At 41.7% G+C, this 17,216-nt stretch overlaps 1 long non-coding RNA gene across 1 annotated transcript in view; it reads right to left on the reverse strand.

Annotated features, from left to right (window-relative positions):
* The window catches only part of LOC129625490 (uncharacterized), a 49,238-nt gene that overhangs the window by 361 nt on the left and 31,661 nt on the right, over positions 1-17,216 (reverse strand). Inside the window, exon 2 of the long non-coding RNA XR_008701469.1 lies at positions 1,077-1,223. This is a non-coding gene — a long non-coding RNA (uncharacterized LOC129625490). The remainder of the gene's footprint in view (positions 1-1,076; positions 1,224-17,216) is intronic.

The raw sequence follows: 17,216 nt of genomic DNA on the forward strand, positions 1-17,216 counted from the left end.
CTTAGAATATTATCTATAGCCCTTGAGAAAGAACTGAAGGTCCTTGACTGTGCTTAATGAATGCATCATTATTGTTTTGTCTCCTTTGACTGTTTTCCTTTATTTCAGCATTTCTCACTTCTCCAATTAAACTTATTCTTTGACCAAAGTTTTACACAGGCAAAAGGCAGGCAGAAGACATGATAGGGGGGCAAAGATCATAGAGTCCTGCTCTGTTTCAGTATGATGTTAATAACAAAGCACCTATATTACTACATCATAATTTATTTTTAACAGTTTTGCAACCATATTCAATAGTTTGGTAACAATATTATTAGTGTCTTTTGTACCTATGTACTTTATTTAATTCATTTTAAAACATTCTGAGATGTTCATAGGCATTAAGAAGATTCAGATCCCTGATTAAAATGCATTTTTCATGTATCCCTTTTCAAGTTCTTTTCCCATTTAGGTTATTACAGAATATTGAGCAGAGTTCTCTATGCTACACAATAGGTCCTTGCTGGTCACCTATTTATATATAGTAGTGTGTGAGAAGGCAATGGCAACCCACTCCAGTACTCTTGCCTGGAAAATCCCATGGACAGAGGAGCCTGGTAGGCTGCAGTCCATGGGGTCACTAAGAGTCAGACATGACTAAGAGACTTCACTTTCACTTTTCACTTTCATGCATTGGAGAAGGAAATGGCAACCCACTCCAGTGTTCTTGCCTGGAGAATCCCAGGGACGGAGGAGCCTGGTGGGCTGCCATCTATGGGGTCGCACAGAGTTGGACACGACTGAAGCGACTTAGCAGTAGCAGCAGCAGTGTGTATATGTCAATCCCAAGATCTCATTCTATCCTTTCCCCTATCTTCTCCCCTGCTAACCAAAAGTTCACTCTCTAAGTCTGTGAGTCTATTTCTGTTTGTAAATAAATTCACTTGTACCATTTTTTTGATTGCTCATATGAGCGATATCATATGATACTTGTCTTTCTCTGAATGAATGACTTCACTTAGTATAATAGTCACTGCACTGTACACCTGAAACTAACACAACATTATTAATCAACTATACTGCAATATGTGGCTTACCTGGTGGCTCAGTGGTAAAGAATCCGCCTGCCAATGCAGGAGACACAAGTTTAGTCCCTGGGTCGGGAAGTTCCCCTGGAGAAGGAAACAGCAACCCACTCCAGTATTCTTGCCTGGGAAATCCCATAGACAGAGGAGTCTGGCAAGCTACAGTCCATGGTAGCAAAAGAATTAGACACAACTTAGTGATTAAACAACAACAAACACTTCAATATAAAATAAAGATAAAAAATAAAAGTTCTTATGAACAAAGCAAAAAACAAAATAAAACAAAATAAAATACATTTCTGTTTTACGTTCCAGAGCCTGGATCCCATCCAAGCAGTCTCTGAACATCTCATCCCTTGGGAGGTGGCCTCATTCATTCTGTGAAGAAGTAGTTCCTATTGTCTATCTTTAAGGTCCATTCAGAGGGTCCAGAAAAAGCTGAACAAATTTGGAGGCCCTCCCAGAAAGTTTCAGAACCTAATGTTTAGAAATCAAAGTATAGCAGTCCTTTCTCTCTCTCTCCCTCTCTTTTCTTTTCTCTTGGCTTAAAAAAAAGTTTACAAGCTCATAGTCTGGAGGCTAGAGGTCTGAAGTCAAGGCCTGGGCAGAGCCTAGCTCTCTGAGTGCTCTAGGAGACACTCTTTCCCTTCCTCTCCCAGCTTCTGGGGTTTGCTGGCAGTCCACTGTGTTACTTGACTGATAGATGTATCCTTCCCAGTAACATGACCAACTTCTGTGTGTCTTCACGCCATCCGCCCTCTGGGTATGCTTCTGTTTACAGGTGTTCTCCTCTCTTACAAGGATACCAGTCTTATTGAATTAGGGGCCCATTCTACCTGAGTATGAACTTATCTTAATTTGACTGAGTTGCAATAAGTCTAAGGTTGCAATAAGTCTAACCACATTCTGAGGTTAGGGCTTCAATATGTCATTTTCTTTTTTTAAAGACTTGATGTTTTAGAGTAATTTTAGGTTCACAGCAAAATTGAGAAAAAGGCATAGAGAACTCCTATATACTCCCTGTCCCTCCCATCACACACATCCCATCATCAACACCCTAACCAGAGTGCTAGGTTTGTTACAGTCGATGAACCTACACTGACACATCACCATCACCTAAGGTTTATAGTTTATATTAGGCTTCACTGTTGGTGTTTTCCATTCTATGGGTTTAGACAAAAGTGCAGTTTCATCACATCATTACAAAAGCACAGCTTTCCACAAAGGCCAAGGAGAGGAGGAGCTGAATAGGACAGGTACGTGGTGCTGCTTTCATCCTGGGACCCTGGAGAAGTGGGGAGAAGCCAGTAGGTCTGGGGCTCCCTGGCCTTGATGGCTGTGGACCAAGAGACCAAACTGAGTGGAGGAGACTGGTAGTTGCCCAACAGGTATCACTGAAAAGTAGTGGGATCCATGTCACGTGCAGCAGCTCCTGAAAGGTGACAGTCTGCAGTGGGTACGAGCACAGGCTCTTGAGTCCTGGGGACATTCTGGCTCTGCTACTTCCTAGCTGTGGCCCTTGAACAAGCTGAATAACCTCTCTGTGCCTCGGTTTTCTCATGTGTAAAATGTGAAGAGCCATGCTCATTTCACAGGGTGGCTAAGTGTGAACTCAAAGTGTTAATACATGGGAAGTGCCTGGAACAATACCAGGCACCCAGTAAGGACCCCACCAGGGTACTCTGACTGCAATCGCTCCCACTCCTACTGTTATTATTTAGGTTTTTTCATCGTTAGAAATGACACCAGGGTGGGAGGGGCAGATAGTGCTTTTCAAAGTAAAATACCAACTACTTGAATGAGTCACCATTTAGGATGCCGTGTACCATGGCTCTTCTCTGTTAAGAGGCTGTAATGAGCAGGGTTCTCCAGAGAAACAGAACCAATACACTGTGTGTGTGTGTGTGTGTGTGTGTGTGTGTGTGTGTGTGTGTGGAGAGGGGGAGGGCTTGGGAGAGACATGGAGACAGAGATTTATTTTAAGGGACTGGCTTACATGACTGTAGGTACTGGTCAGTTCAAATCCTATAGAGTAGGTAGACCAGCAGGCTGAAAACTCAGGGATAAGTTGATGCTTTAGCTGTAGTCCAAAGGCAGTTTGGAGGCAGAATTCCCTCCTTCCTGGGAAATCACAGTCTTCTCCTCTTGAGACCTTCGACTAATTAGATGAGACCCATCCACATTAGGGCTTCCCTGATAGCTCAGTTGGTAAAAATCCACCTGCAATGCAGGAGACCCCAGTTTGATTCCTTGGTTGGGATGATCCGCTAGAGAAGGGATAGGCTACCCACTTCAGTATCCTTGGGCTTTCCTTGTGGCTCAGCTGGTAAAGAATCCCCCTGCAATGTGAGAGACATGGGTTTGATCCCTGGGTTGGGAAAATCCCCTGGAGAAGAAAAAGGCTACTCACTCCAGTATTCTGGCCTGGAGAATTCCATGGACTGTATAGTCTATGAGGTCACAAAGAGTTGGACATGACTGAGCAACTTTCACTTTCACCCATGTTATGGAGAGCACTCTGCTTTACTTGAAGTCTATGGATTTAAATGTTACTCACAGCTAAAAATACCTCCACAGCAACAAACTGACTGGAGTTTGACCAAATATCTAGGTACCATGGCCCATCTAAGTTGATACATAGAATTAACCATCACAGTGGCATAGTTACAATTGATTTTGGGGGTTTGGGAATATAGTCATAGGCAAATGCTCCATTTTGCTTTGCTGAATCAAAATAGATCTCTTCCTAGAAGCAACCACGAGGAGAACAGAGAAATCTATTGTGCAGGTCATCACTTCTGATAACACATTCATGATGCTTCATAAAGTGCACTGAACTTTCAATAGCCATGTTTCAACAGCCAAGTCCAAGGCCAGAAAAGGAATAAGCCTGAATTCAAACTTGCTGAAATTCTGCTTTCTCCTCTCTCTGCTGGAATTTACCAAGAACAGGAATCATGTGTATAATAATAAACCCTGGAGTTATGACAGCGCTACTATCCTTGCAACACCACACATCTATTGTACTGTTATTTCATTGTAAGCAAGTCTGCATGTAAGCCCATGATAGAATCCCCTCAACCTATTCATAAAGAATTGCATCTTCTGGGATCATCTAAAAGCTCCTCCACTCAATGCCCATTTGGGATAAGAGTCTTTCAATAGCAAAAGGATTTCCCAATTATGAAGAAATGTCAGCCTCTTCTACAGGGCTGTGGGGACCTGGGTCAAGGTTCAATGTCAAGGTATAAATGCTAGGGCTGAGACAATTATAATGGTGATTCAATATTTAATTTTGGGGAAGTTAACCTAGGTGGTAGCCACAGGGATGAGCCTCTCAGATCCTCTTCAACAGAACCTAGTGAGAGGAACATCTAGCCACCACACTTGGGACCTGGCATGGTACCTATGTCAAAACCAAGCTTCCCCCGTATGGTTCCCACAGTGAGGGCACCCATTCGAGATGGAATTCTTCCAATGTGCAGCTTTTGCTTTGGGACCCATCAGTCTGGTCAAGTCTTTCTCAGGACTGTGCTACAATCTGAGGTTCTTCCTACATAATCCTCCTCCTTCCCACCTTCGCTTCCCTCCTTCTCTCCTTTCCCAGGGATCAGATCCACATCACAGTCTGAAGCTCTTCTCTCCTCCCTTCCCCTTTATTCTTTCCTGGAGGGACACCCAATAAATCTCTGGCACATCCAAGTCCATGGGGATCACAAAAAATAGGATATGACTGAGCAACTGAGATGCACGCATCCCAGTTATAGCCTACAGGTGCTCAGTTATAGCCTAAGGTTGTGTCCGACTCTTTGTGACCCCATGGTCTGTAGCCCACCAGTCTCCTCTGTCCATGGGATTCTCCAGGCAGGAATACTGGAGTGGGTTGCCATGCCCTCCTCCAGGGGATCTTCCCAACCCAGGGATCAAACCCAGGTCTCTCGTGTTACAGGTGGATTCTTTACCATCTGAGCCACCAGGGAAGCCCAGTTAAGAATTTGTCCAACAAAATGTTTCCCAAAGCATATTATGTGGAATACAACTCTTGGAAGATGCTCTAGGAAAAAGGGTTTAGTGTACAAATAAACTTGGAAATATTCTTAAAGTTTACAATCCTTGTAAGTGTATTAAAATCTTAGACGAAGGTACTTCCTGGCAGTCCAGTGGTTAAGACTCTGTGTTTCCATTGAAGGTGAGGCAGGTTCAATCCCTGGTTGGGGAACTAAGATCCCATATGCCACACAGTTCAAAACAAAGAAACAAAAATTCTATGCTTGTGGAGAGTTATACAACTCTGTAAATATACCAAATATCACTGAATCGAACAAGTAAAGCAAGTGAAGTGTATGGTATGTACATTATAACTCAATAAAAAAGATTTAGAGAGGTTCTGTAGTAGAAAACCTTGCTTAACTTTGTTTTACTCAATGTTTCCAAAGCTTATTTGTCCATACACTTTTACCTTGAATCCATAATACCACTGAAAGAATCACTGCCAGGATTGAATTCTCCCTCCTCGCAGCTACCCTTGAAAACAGCTGAAAGTGCTAGGAGGTTTGGAGCACAGCAGCTGGTTCACTTAGAGGTACTGTCTTGATGCAGGCAATAACAGGGCCTCGGTCTGTTCTGGCTCCAGATTCATCTCTGGGTACAATTCACATTAGCAACTGTGATCCACAAAGACATTTTGGCCCTTCGTTAAGTGAAGTCATTTGGATCTAAATGTTGCTTTTAATGGCTTCTAATTTTACTCATAAAATTTTTCAATCATAAAAATCCTCATTTTTAGTACCAAACTGGGAATTTTGTTAGCAAATCACTTGATCCAGTCACAAAGGTGATTTAAAAGAGCCCTTTCCATCTGGCCACTTCTCCTACTCCCAGCCCTGCCAAAACCATAAATCCAGCTCTTCCATGTAGGATTCAGGGCTTGGCTGCTTCCCCATTTAGTGCACATCCACTCACTCACTTGGTTCACCCTCTTGTGTTAAAGCATGCATATCTGTCCTTTAGGACCAGAAGCTCTTTAAGGACTTACTTGGTGGTCCAGTGGTAAGAATCTGCCTGCCAGTGCAGGGTACATGGTTTTGATCCCTGGTCTGGAAGATTCTACATGTCTGGGAGCAAGTAAGCCCAAGCTCCACAACTACTGAGCCCGTGCGCCTAGAGCCTGTGCTATCTTCCAAACAACTGAATTAGACACTAATTATGAATTACGTTGAAAGCTATACTCAGTACTCTTGATATGAAGGAAAGAAAACGTGCCTAAGTAATAATAATAAATCCTTAGGTAAGGATAGAATTCTTTTGAAAGTGTTAGTCGCTCAATCATGTCCAACTTTTTGCGACCCCATGGACTGTATAGTCCATGGAATTCTCCAGGCAAGAATACTGGAGTGGCTAACCATTCCCTTCTCCAGGGAATCTTCCTGACCCAGGGACCAAACTTGCGGCTCCTATATTGCAGGCAAATTCTTTACCATCTGAGCCACCAGGAAGTCCCAAAGCACAGTGACTGATTGTCAAAATCTTCCTTGAATGGTTCTTATGTCTTAACTGACTGCTGCTGCTAAGTCACTTCAGTCGTGTCCGACTCTGTGCGACCCCATAGATGGCAGCCCACCAGGCTCCCCCATCCCGGGGATTCTCAAGGCAAGAACACTGGAGTGGGTTGCCATTTCCTTCTCCAGTGCATGAAAGTGAAAAGTGAAAGTGAAAGTGAAGTTGCTCAGTCGTGTCCTACTCTTAGCGACCCCATGGACTGTAGCCCACCAAGCTCCTCCATCCATGGGATTTTCCAGGCAAGAGTACTGGAGTGGGGTGCCATTGCCTTCTTCGCTTAATTGACTACATGAGTGCTAAGTTGCTTCAGTTCAGTTGTGTCCAGCTCTTTGTGACCCTATGAACCACAGCCTGCCAGGCTCCTCTGTCCTAAATACCAAGACCTCTGTGATAAGAAAGCTGTGGTACATATACACAATGGAGTATTACTCGGCCATTAAAAAGAATACATTTGAATCAGTTCTAATGAGGTGGATGAAACTGGAGCCTACTCTACAGAGTGAAGTAAGCCAGAAAGAAAAACACCAATACAGTATACTAACGCATATATATGGAATTTTGAAAGATGGTAACAATAACCCTGTGTACGAGACAGCAAAAGAGACACTGATGTATAGAACAGTCTTATGGACTCTGTGGGAGAGGGAGAGGGTGGGAAGATTTGGGAGAATGGCATTGAAACATGTAAAATATCATGTATGAAACGAGTTGCCAGTCCAGGTTCGATGCACGATACTGGATGCTTGGGGCTGGTGCACTGGGACGACCCAGAGGGATGGAATGGGGAGGGAGGAGGGAGGAGGGTTCAGGATGGGGAACACATGTATACCTGTGGCGGATTCATTTTGATATTTGGCAAAACTAATACAATTATGTAAAGTTTATTAAAATAAAATTAAAAAAATAAATAAATAAAATATAATACCAAATTCTCTGATTTGAAGAAAACATAATAGTCCATTATATTACTGTTATTTTTATTCTGGATCCTAAAATATTCAATGGGATAAAACAGAATGTCTCATTCATGCTAAACATTGATTTTAAAAACTACAAAGTTGGGACTTTCCTGGCAATTAAGACCCCAACTGGCACTCCCAGTGCAGGCGGGCCTAGGATCTATCCCTGATCGGGAACTAGATCCTGCATGCTGCAACTAAGATCGGTGCAGCCACATAAATAAACAAATAATTATTAAATAAATAAAAACTAAAGAGGTTGTTGAGTTCTAACTCTAACTTTCATTTTCTGTCTTTAAAAATTTGCAGAAATTATTTAAAATATAGTATTATTTTCATATGTTTTTGATTAGACTTAAAAGAATAAGCCCTAATTTGAAAAAAATATATGCACCCCAGTATTCCTACTGGCATTATTTACAATTGCCAATGTGCAAAAGAAACCTAACTGTCCATCAACCAATGAATGGATAAATAAGATGTGTGATACAAACACACACACACACATACACAACCACTACTTGGCCATAAAAAATAATAAAATTTTGTCATTTGCACCAACATGGATGGACTTGGCGGGCATTATGCTAAATAAAATAAGTCAGATAAAAATAAACACTGTATGATCTCACTTATATGTGGAATCTAAAAAAGTACAACCAACTAGTGAATAAAACAAGAAAGAAGCAGACACAGATTTAGAGAACAAACTAGTGATTACCAGTAGGGATGGGAGACAGGGGGTGGGGTAGAAAACAGTTATTATGGTATTACAAGAAATCGTGTGTGTGAAACTTATGAAAACTGTAAAGCATTACAGAATTTAAAGAATCCTTCATTCAATTAAAAAAAAGAATATGTCCTAAACAAGATAGCAGTGATATGGATATACAGATCAACTAAATACAAAATTATTTCCTTTAATCAGAAAATAGCATAGTTAAACAACAAGGTCCTACTATATAGCACAGGGAACTATATTCAATATCCTATGATAAACCATAACGGAAAAGTATATGAAAAAAGAAATGTGTGTATATGCCAAGGACACAGTAGGTATGGAGTATGGAGACTTAGCAGCAAACATTGGCTCAATAAGTGAAAAACCCTTCACCAATACAATTTCTAATCAATCTTTTAACTACTCAAAGGAATCTGTGTTTAGGCAGTTTAGAACATCTCCTGCCTCTCACAGTTGGGAGGCTCTGAACAATCACACGTGGCTGGAAAAACCTATTCAGGCAGGCTAGAGGATTCCCAAAGGAGTTTGTAGGTTGAAACACTGTCACACCCAGGAATTATTAACTGGAGCTGTAAGCTAACTCTTTTTCCAGAGAGAGGTAGTGGGGGACAGCCCCCTGTAAAGTCAGAGGTGTAGGTGAAAGCACAAAGCAGAAAGTAGGCAGACTCTGGTTTGGGGGGTAGATGCTCAAGAATTTCCAGGGGGACTCCTGAGGCTCAATCCCGCCTTTGCGTATGCCGAGCCTCCTTCCTCATGACCTTTGTCACGGGCGAAGTTCCTCACGCTGGCTCCCGGCAGTGATAGAATTCCAGTTGAGCTATTCCAGATCCTGAAAGATGATGCTGTGGAAAGTGCTGCACTCAATATGCAATATGCACTCAATATGCAATATGCCGGCTCCCAGCATGTATATATATATATATGTGTGTGTGTGTGTGTGTGAATATATATATATAGCTGAGTCACTTTGGTGTATAGCAGAAATTAACACAACATTGTAAATCAACTATACTTCAATAAAAAAATTTCTAATCAAAATTTAAAAAAAGAAAATAAGAAAATTGACTACTGGTTAAAAGCTATGTCTGTCTGGAAATCTCAGACCTAGCTTTCCAAACTCCCCTTAAAATATGCCACACTACAACAGAAGAAAATAAAAACGAATACCATTAGAAAAATTTATTACTGGAGATAATTTCAACTTAAGTCCAGTGGAACTGCAAACAAAAGGAGCCTGATTTACTGAATAGAATAAGGAAAGACTCTGTTGTTTCTGCCTTAGGCTCATTTCTCAGGTTCAATAAAGGAAGATCTGCTCCATGGAGAAGACTGAGCAGCTGCTACCCTTCTGCCTGAGTGTCCTTCTGGAAAACTCAGAATGCTCTCAGTCGTTCTTCACTATTATTCCACCCTTGTCACCAGTGTCATAGGTTCCTCTTCCAAAATCTATTTGGAGACCATAGACTGGAATCACCATAGACTCAATTGCACAGAAAAGTAGATGGAGATCTGCAAGCAGTATTTTTCATTCTAGAAAATTTGTCTTCCCAGATCAGGTCAAAACCAAAGCATTTATACACCAGTAGCCCAGACTTCACCCCTCACTCCCATTAGGAATCCCACCTGCAATGCAGGAGACCTGGGTTCGATCCCTGGGTTGGGAAGACCCCCTCAGGGAGAGCATGGCAACCCACTTCAGTATTCTTGCCTGGAGAATCCCCATAGACAGAGGAGCCTGGCAGGCTACAGTCCATGGGGTTGCAAAAAGTTGAACATGATTGAGTGACTAAACACAGCACAGCACCCCTCACTCCAAATTGTCCATCTGATGGTACTATACTCGGCAATTCTGCTGACATTCTAAGTGCGGAGTGAGCTCAAAATCTTCCCCCTCAAGGTGGTTATTCCCCTAAGGTGCCTTCTCCCAATAAGGGGCAAAACCATCCACTCCGATAGTGATCCTAGAAAATTGGCAATAATTTTTTATTCTTCCCTGTCCCTCACCCAAATTCAAGTCTATCAATTCTGTGTCTTCAAAATGTCTTAAAAGTATCTACTGCTGCTCATCGCCATCAAAACCCTGAATCAGCCATTCTCTTCCCTTCCCTTCTTCCATGGCCTCCAAAGCACCTCCTCATTGCCACTACCCGCCCTCCCTATTTGGAGTCCAGCTCCAGCAGCCAGGGATTCAACCTGAAGAGATGGACGGTGTCGGCGATGAGGCAGCCTCTCAGTTTTCTTTGACTGCCTGTTTATTTCAAGTTTAAGATTCTCTTTTATACTTTTACAAAAACATTAGACCAGAGGTTTGACATTTTCAGTTCCCCCTCTCCAAGATTTATTATCTCCACAAATCACTGTTGCTCTTCAAACAGAGTTCCTGCTTCAGTGATTCTCTGGGAATCAGCCTTATCATCTATTATCTACCTCCTCTAATGTGTCCTATAGTTAACTTGTGATTACATTGTAACTCATGCTACATTGCTCAGTTTACTACTTATCTTCCTAAATCCTGTTTTCTCCTAACATCCTGAGCTCAGTTCAGTTCAGTTCAGTTCAGTCACTCAGTCGTGTCCAACTCATTGCGACCCCATGAATCGCAGCACGCCAGGCCTCCCTGTCCATCACCAACTCCCGGAGTTCACTCAGACCCATGTCCATCAAGTCAGTGATGCCATCCAGCCATCTCATCCTCTGTCGTCCTCTTCTCCTCCTGCCCCCAATCCCTCCCAGCATCAGAGTCTTTTCCAATGAGTCAACTCTTCGCATCAGGTGGCCAAAGTACTGGAATTTCAGCTTTAGCATCAGTTCTTCCCAAAAAATCCCAGGGCTGATCTCCTTCAGAATGGACTGGTTGGATCTCCTTGCAGTCCAAGGGACTCTCAAGAGTCTTCTCCAACACCACAGTTCAAAAGCATCAATTCTTCAGCACTCAACTTTCTTCACAGTCCAACTCTCACATCAATACATGACCACTGGAAAATCCATAGCCTTGAATAGACGGACCTTTGTTGGCAAAGTAATGTCTCTGCTTTTCAATATGCTATCTAGGTTGGTCATAACTTTTCTTCCAAAGAGTAAGCGTCTTTTAATTTCATGGCTGCAGTCACCATCTGCAGTGATTTTGGAGCCCAAAATAATAAAGTCTGACACTGTTTCACTGTTTCCCCATCTATTTCCCATGAAGTGATGGGACCAGATGCCATGATCTTCATTTTCTGAATATTGAGTTTTAAGCCTTCACTCTCCTCTTTCACCTTCATCAAGAAGCTTTTTAGTTCCTCTTCACTTTCTGCCCTAAGGGTGGTGTCATCTGCATATCTGAGGTTATTGATATTTCTCCCGGCAATCTTGATTCCAGCTCGTGCTTCTTCCAACCCAAGAAGCTCATCCTGAGCTCACTATCTCTTAAAAAGGCTTCTAGCTATAGTGTCTCTAAAAATTCCTAACTTCTATAAGCTATAGTAAAATATGCTAACTTTACAACATTCCTTAAATCTTTAACTTCTAACTGTTTTAATTATTTCTAAGCCCTAAATTCAATAAACTCCTTTGCCATAAACATTCTCCTCACAAATCAGCTTCAGATAACAATCCCTCCCATGGCCTCAAGCTACGGCCTATGTGCTCATCTTGGAACACTCATTTGTAAAAGTCCTTGAACAAATGTCAATGATTAACTTTATGAATTATTTTCTGAGCACAGCTGCAGAAGGCTTTGTGCCTTCTCATGCTCCTCTCAAGAATAATAAGCACCTTAATATTCCTCTTCAGTCAACTCAGCCAAGGAGAGGAAAAGACAAGTCAGAATTACAAGGCCTAACTCCTTCATCCCAGGGCCATGCCTGTGGAATGAGGAGAAGGGTCTGGGGCCGTGCCTCCATTTTGTCAGTAATGCCTAACGCAGCTCCCGACACCATTCCAACCTCCACGGAGCATCCAGAGTGATCGTCTCAATTCACATCCAACCACACCATCTGCCTAAAACCTTAGAGTTTCCCATGTGTTTTAAGAAAACATCCCAAGCAGCACTATTTACAATAACCAGGACATGGAAACAACCTGAATGTACATCTGAGGAACAGATTTAAAAAAAGATGTAGTACATATATATAGTGGAATACTACTCAGTCATAAAAAGGAAGGAAATAATGCCATTGCAGAGACATGGATGAACATACAGATTGTAATTCAGTGAAGTAAGTCAGAAAGAAAAACAAATATCATATAATTTTGCTTGTATTTGGAATCTAGAAAATGGTACAGTTGAATTTATTGGCAAAGCAGAAATAAAGTCACAGATCAGAGACCAAAGTTATGGTTATTAAGTGCAGAAGGGGAGGGTGGGAAGAAGTGGGAGGTTGGAATTAACACATATACCCTATGTATAAAAGATAACTAATGAGAACCTACTCTTTAGTACGGGGAACCCTACTCAATAATTAAGTGGCGGCCTAAATGGGAAGGAAATCTGAAACAGAGGGGATATATGTATACATATAACAGATTCACTTTGAAGTACAGCAGAAACTAACACAACATTGTAAAGCAACTACACCCTAATAAAAATTAATTTAAAGACGAGAAAGAGAAAACATCTCAAACTCTCAACAAAGCCTGCATAGGCTTTGGACCCCTGTACTTGGCTTTCACCACCTTATACTTCCTTTAGTCCAGATGCTCTGAGTTCTTTCTTCCCTCAGAAGCTTTGTACGTTCTGTTTCCTATGCTGAAATAGTTTTATTTACACCCAACATGAAACTAACTCTAAATCATCTTTTATGGCCTCAGCTTGAGGAAATTTCCACAACTTCAAAACCTTCAATTCCAGAACAGAGGCCCTGTAATATGTCACATGCTGCAATTTTCTTTCAGACCACAAGTGTTACTAGAAGTTACTTATGTCTTGATTTGCTTAATATGCATTTCACAAGTGGTCTGCAATTCCATGTCTGTTCACAGGAGTAGCTACAATACATATAGTGACTACACATAGGAAAGATCTCAGTAAATACTTGTTAATAAAAATTACTGAATATGATATTTTTGAGAAACTCATAAATAACACAACAAATAGTAAAAAAATAGGCAAAGAATTTTAAAATACTTTTTTAAAGCATATTTTTAAAAATTAAGTATTAAAAATAAAAATTTTTTTAATTTTTAAAAATAAAAATAAAGTATTTTTTTAAAATACTTTTAAAAAGTATTTTAAAAAGTAATGAAAAAAATAAAAGCAAAATCATTTAAGGACCAGAATATATTCCCAACTGCAATACCTCTCCTTTTATATTAATTATTGTACTTATATTTAGTTTGTGAGAATGTAGTGTTTTATTTTTAAAACCTGATTAAGCATTTTAAGGACTTCTCTGATGGTTCTGTAGTTAAGACTGCATGGTTTGGTTTCAATGCTGGGAGCGCAAGTTTGATCCCTGCTTGGGATCATGGCATGGTTAAAAAAACACTTGAATTAGCATTTAAACACATAATAATATATGACCTAGATAGCATATTGAAAAGCAGAGACATTACTTTGCCAACAAAGTTCTGGCTAGTCAAGGCTATGGTTTTTCCTGTGGTCATGTATGGATATGAGAGTTCGACTGTGAAGAAGGCTGAGCGCTGAAGAATTGATGCTTTTGAACTGTGGTGTTGGAGAAGACTCTTGAGAGTCCCTTGGACTGCAAGGAGATCCAACCAGTCTATTCTGAAGGAGATCAGCCCTGGGATTTCTTTGGAAGGAATGATGCTAAAGCTGAAACTCCAGTACTTTGACCACCTGTTGCGAAGAGTTGACTCATTGGAAAAGACTCTGATGCTGGGAGGGATTGGGGGCAGGAGGAGAAGAGGACGACAGAGGATGAGATGGCTGGATGGCATCACTGACTCGATGGACGTGAGTCTGAGTGAACTCCGGGAGTTGGTGATGGACAGGGAGGCCTGGCGTGCTGTGATTCATGGGGTAGCAAAGATTCGGACACAACTGAGTGACTGAACTGAACTGAACTGAATAATTAGGTAGTAATATAAAAAGTATTTAATTTATTCATATATTACCACATGCACCATCTGGTTGGACTAAGTAAGGTACAGTGTGATGGTTAATTATGTGTCAACTTGACTGGGCCACATGGTACCTAGATATTGGGTCAAATATCACTCTGAATATCTCTGTGAGGATGTTTTTGATGGATGAACATTTAAATTGATGGGCTGAGTAAAGCAGACTGTTCTCCTTAGGGTGGTGGGTCACCTCCAATCAGTTGAAGGTCTGAATAAAACAAAAAGGCTGACCCTCTCCCAAGGAAGAGAGTAGTGTTCAGTTTCTCAGATCAGATCAGATCAGTCACTCAGTCGTGTCCAACATTTTCGACCCCATGAATTGCAGCACGCCAGGCCTCCCTATCCATCACCAACTCCCGGAGTTCACCCAGACTCATGTCCATCGAGTCAGTGATGCCATCCAGCCATCTCATCCTCTGTCGTCCCCTTCTCCTCCTGCCCCCAATCCCTCCCAGCATCAGAGTCTTTTCCAATGAGTCAACTCTTCGCATGAGGTGGCCAAAGTACTGGAGTTTCAGCTTTAGCATCATTCCTTCCAAAGAAATCCCAGGGCTGATCTCCTTCAGAATGGACTGGCTGGATCTCCTTGCAGTCCAAGGGACTCTCAAGAGTCTTCTCCAACACCACAGTTCAAAAGCACCAGTTCTTCGGCGCTCAGCCTTCTTCACAGTCCAACTCTCACATCCATACATGACCACAGGAAAAACCATAGCCTTGACTAGCCGGACGTTTGTTGGCAAAGTAATGTCTCTGCTTTTGAATATGCTATCTAGGTTGGTCATAACTTTCCTTCCAAGGAGTAAGCGTCTTTTAATTTCATGGCTGCAGTCACCATCTGCAGTGATTTTGGAGCCCCCAAAAATAAAGTCTGACACTGTTTCCACTGTTTTTCCATCTATTTGCCATGAAGTGGTGGGACCAGATGCCATGATCTTCGTTTTCTGAATGTTGAGCTTTAAGCCAACTTTTTCACTCTCCACTTTCACTTTCATCAAGAGGCTTTTTAGTTCCTCTTCACTTTCTGCCATAAGGGTGGTGTCATCTGGATATCTCAGGTTATTGATATTTCTCCCGGTAATCTTGATTCCAGCTTGTGTTTCTTCCAGCCCAGCGTTTCTCATGATGTATTCTGCATATAAGTTAAATAAACAGGGTGACAATATACAGCCTTGACGAACTCCTTTTCCTATTTGGAACCAGTCTGTTGTTACATGTCCAGTTCTAACTGTTGCTTCCTGACCTGCATACAAATTTCTCAAGAGGCAGATCAGGTGGTCTGGTATTCCCATCTCTTTCAGAATTTTCCACAGTTTATTGTCATCCACACAGTCAAAGGCTTTGGCATAGTCAATAAAGCAGAAATAGATGTTTTTCTGGAACTCTCTTGTTTTTTCCATGATCCAGCGGATGTTGGCAATTTGATCTCTGGTTCCTCTGCTTTTTCTAAAACCAGCTTGAACCTCAGGAAGTTCACAGTTCACATATTGCTGAAGCCTGGCTTGGAGAATTTTAAGCATTACTTTACTAGCGTGTGAGATGAGTGCAATTGTGCGGTAGTTTGAGCATTCTTTGGCATTGCCTTTCTTTGGGATTGGAATGAAAACTGACCTTTTCCAGTCCTGTGGCCACTGCTGAGTTTTCCAAATTTGCTGGCATATTAAGTCCAGCACCTTCACAGCATCATCTTTCAGGATTTGGAATAGCTCAACTGGAATTCTATCACCTCCACTAGCTTTGTTCATAGTGATGCTTTCTAAGGCCCACTTGACTTCACATTCCAGGATGTCTGGCTCCAGGTCAGTGATCACACCATCGTGATTATCTGGGTCATGAAGATCTTTTTTGTACAGTTCTTCTGTGTATTCTTGCCATCTCTTCTTAATATCTTCTGCTTCTGTTAGGTCCATACCATTTCTGTCCTTCATCGAGCTCATCTTTGCATGAAATGTTCCTTTGGTATCTCTGATTTTCTTGAAGAGATCCCTAGTCTTTCCCATTCTGTTGTTTTTCTCTGTTTCTTTGCATTGATCGCTGAAGAAGGCTTTCTTATCTCTTCTTGCTATTCTTTGGAACTCTGCGTTCAGTCGTTCAGTAGTGTCCAACTCTTTGTGGCCCGTGGATTGCAGTCTGCCAGGCTTCTCTGGCTATGGAGTTTTTCAGGCAAGAACACTGGAGTCAGGTGCCATTTCCTACTCCAGAGGATCATCCCGACCCAAGGATCAAAACCACATCTCTTACATCTTCTGCATTGGCAGGCAGATTGAGAATTCCTCCTTACTAAAACAAAGACATCAGGTTTTTTCGGCCTTTGGATCAAACTGAAACATTAGCACTTCCTGGGTTTCTAGTCTTGAGACTAGAAACACACCATCAGTTCTTTAGGCATCCAGGTTGCTGACTGACCGTATAGTTCTTTGGACTTGACAGTTTCCCTATCATGTGAGCAATTCCTTATGACAAATTTCTTTTTATAAACATGTGTATACATCCTATCTGCTCTGTTTCTCTGCAGAATCCCAAAACATGCAGGTACCAGTGAAACTAGCCAGGAAAGAGAAATAGTAAGAGAAATATCAGTGGAACTACTAAAGCATCACATTTTTCTTTTTAACATTTTTAAAATTAATTTATTTATCAGGTTGTTCCAGGTCATTATTGTGGCATGCAGGTCTAGTTCTCTGACCAGGGATGAGCCCAGGCCCCCTGTATTGGGAGCATGGAGTCCTAGCCACTGGACCACCAGGGGTACCTTAAAGCATCAACCTTGACCGAGTATGTCCAGGACACAGAAGACACACAACACAGGTTTCCAGAACTGACTGGAAA

Source organism: Bubalus kerabau, chromosome 13, assembly GCF_029407905.1.
Source record: "Bubalus kerabau isolate K-KA32 ecotype Philippines breed swamp buffalo chromosome 13, PCC_UOA_SB_1v2, whole genome shotgun sequence".
Lineage (NCBI taxonomy): Eukaryota > Metazoa > Chordata > Mammalia > Artiodactyla > Bovidae > Bubalus > Bubalus kerabau.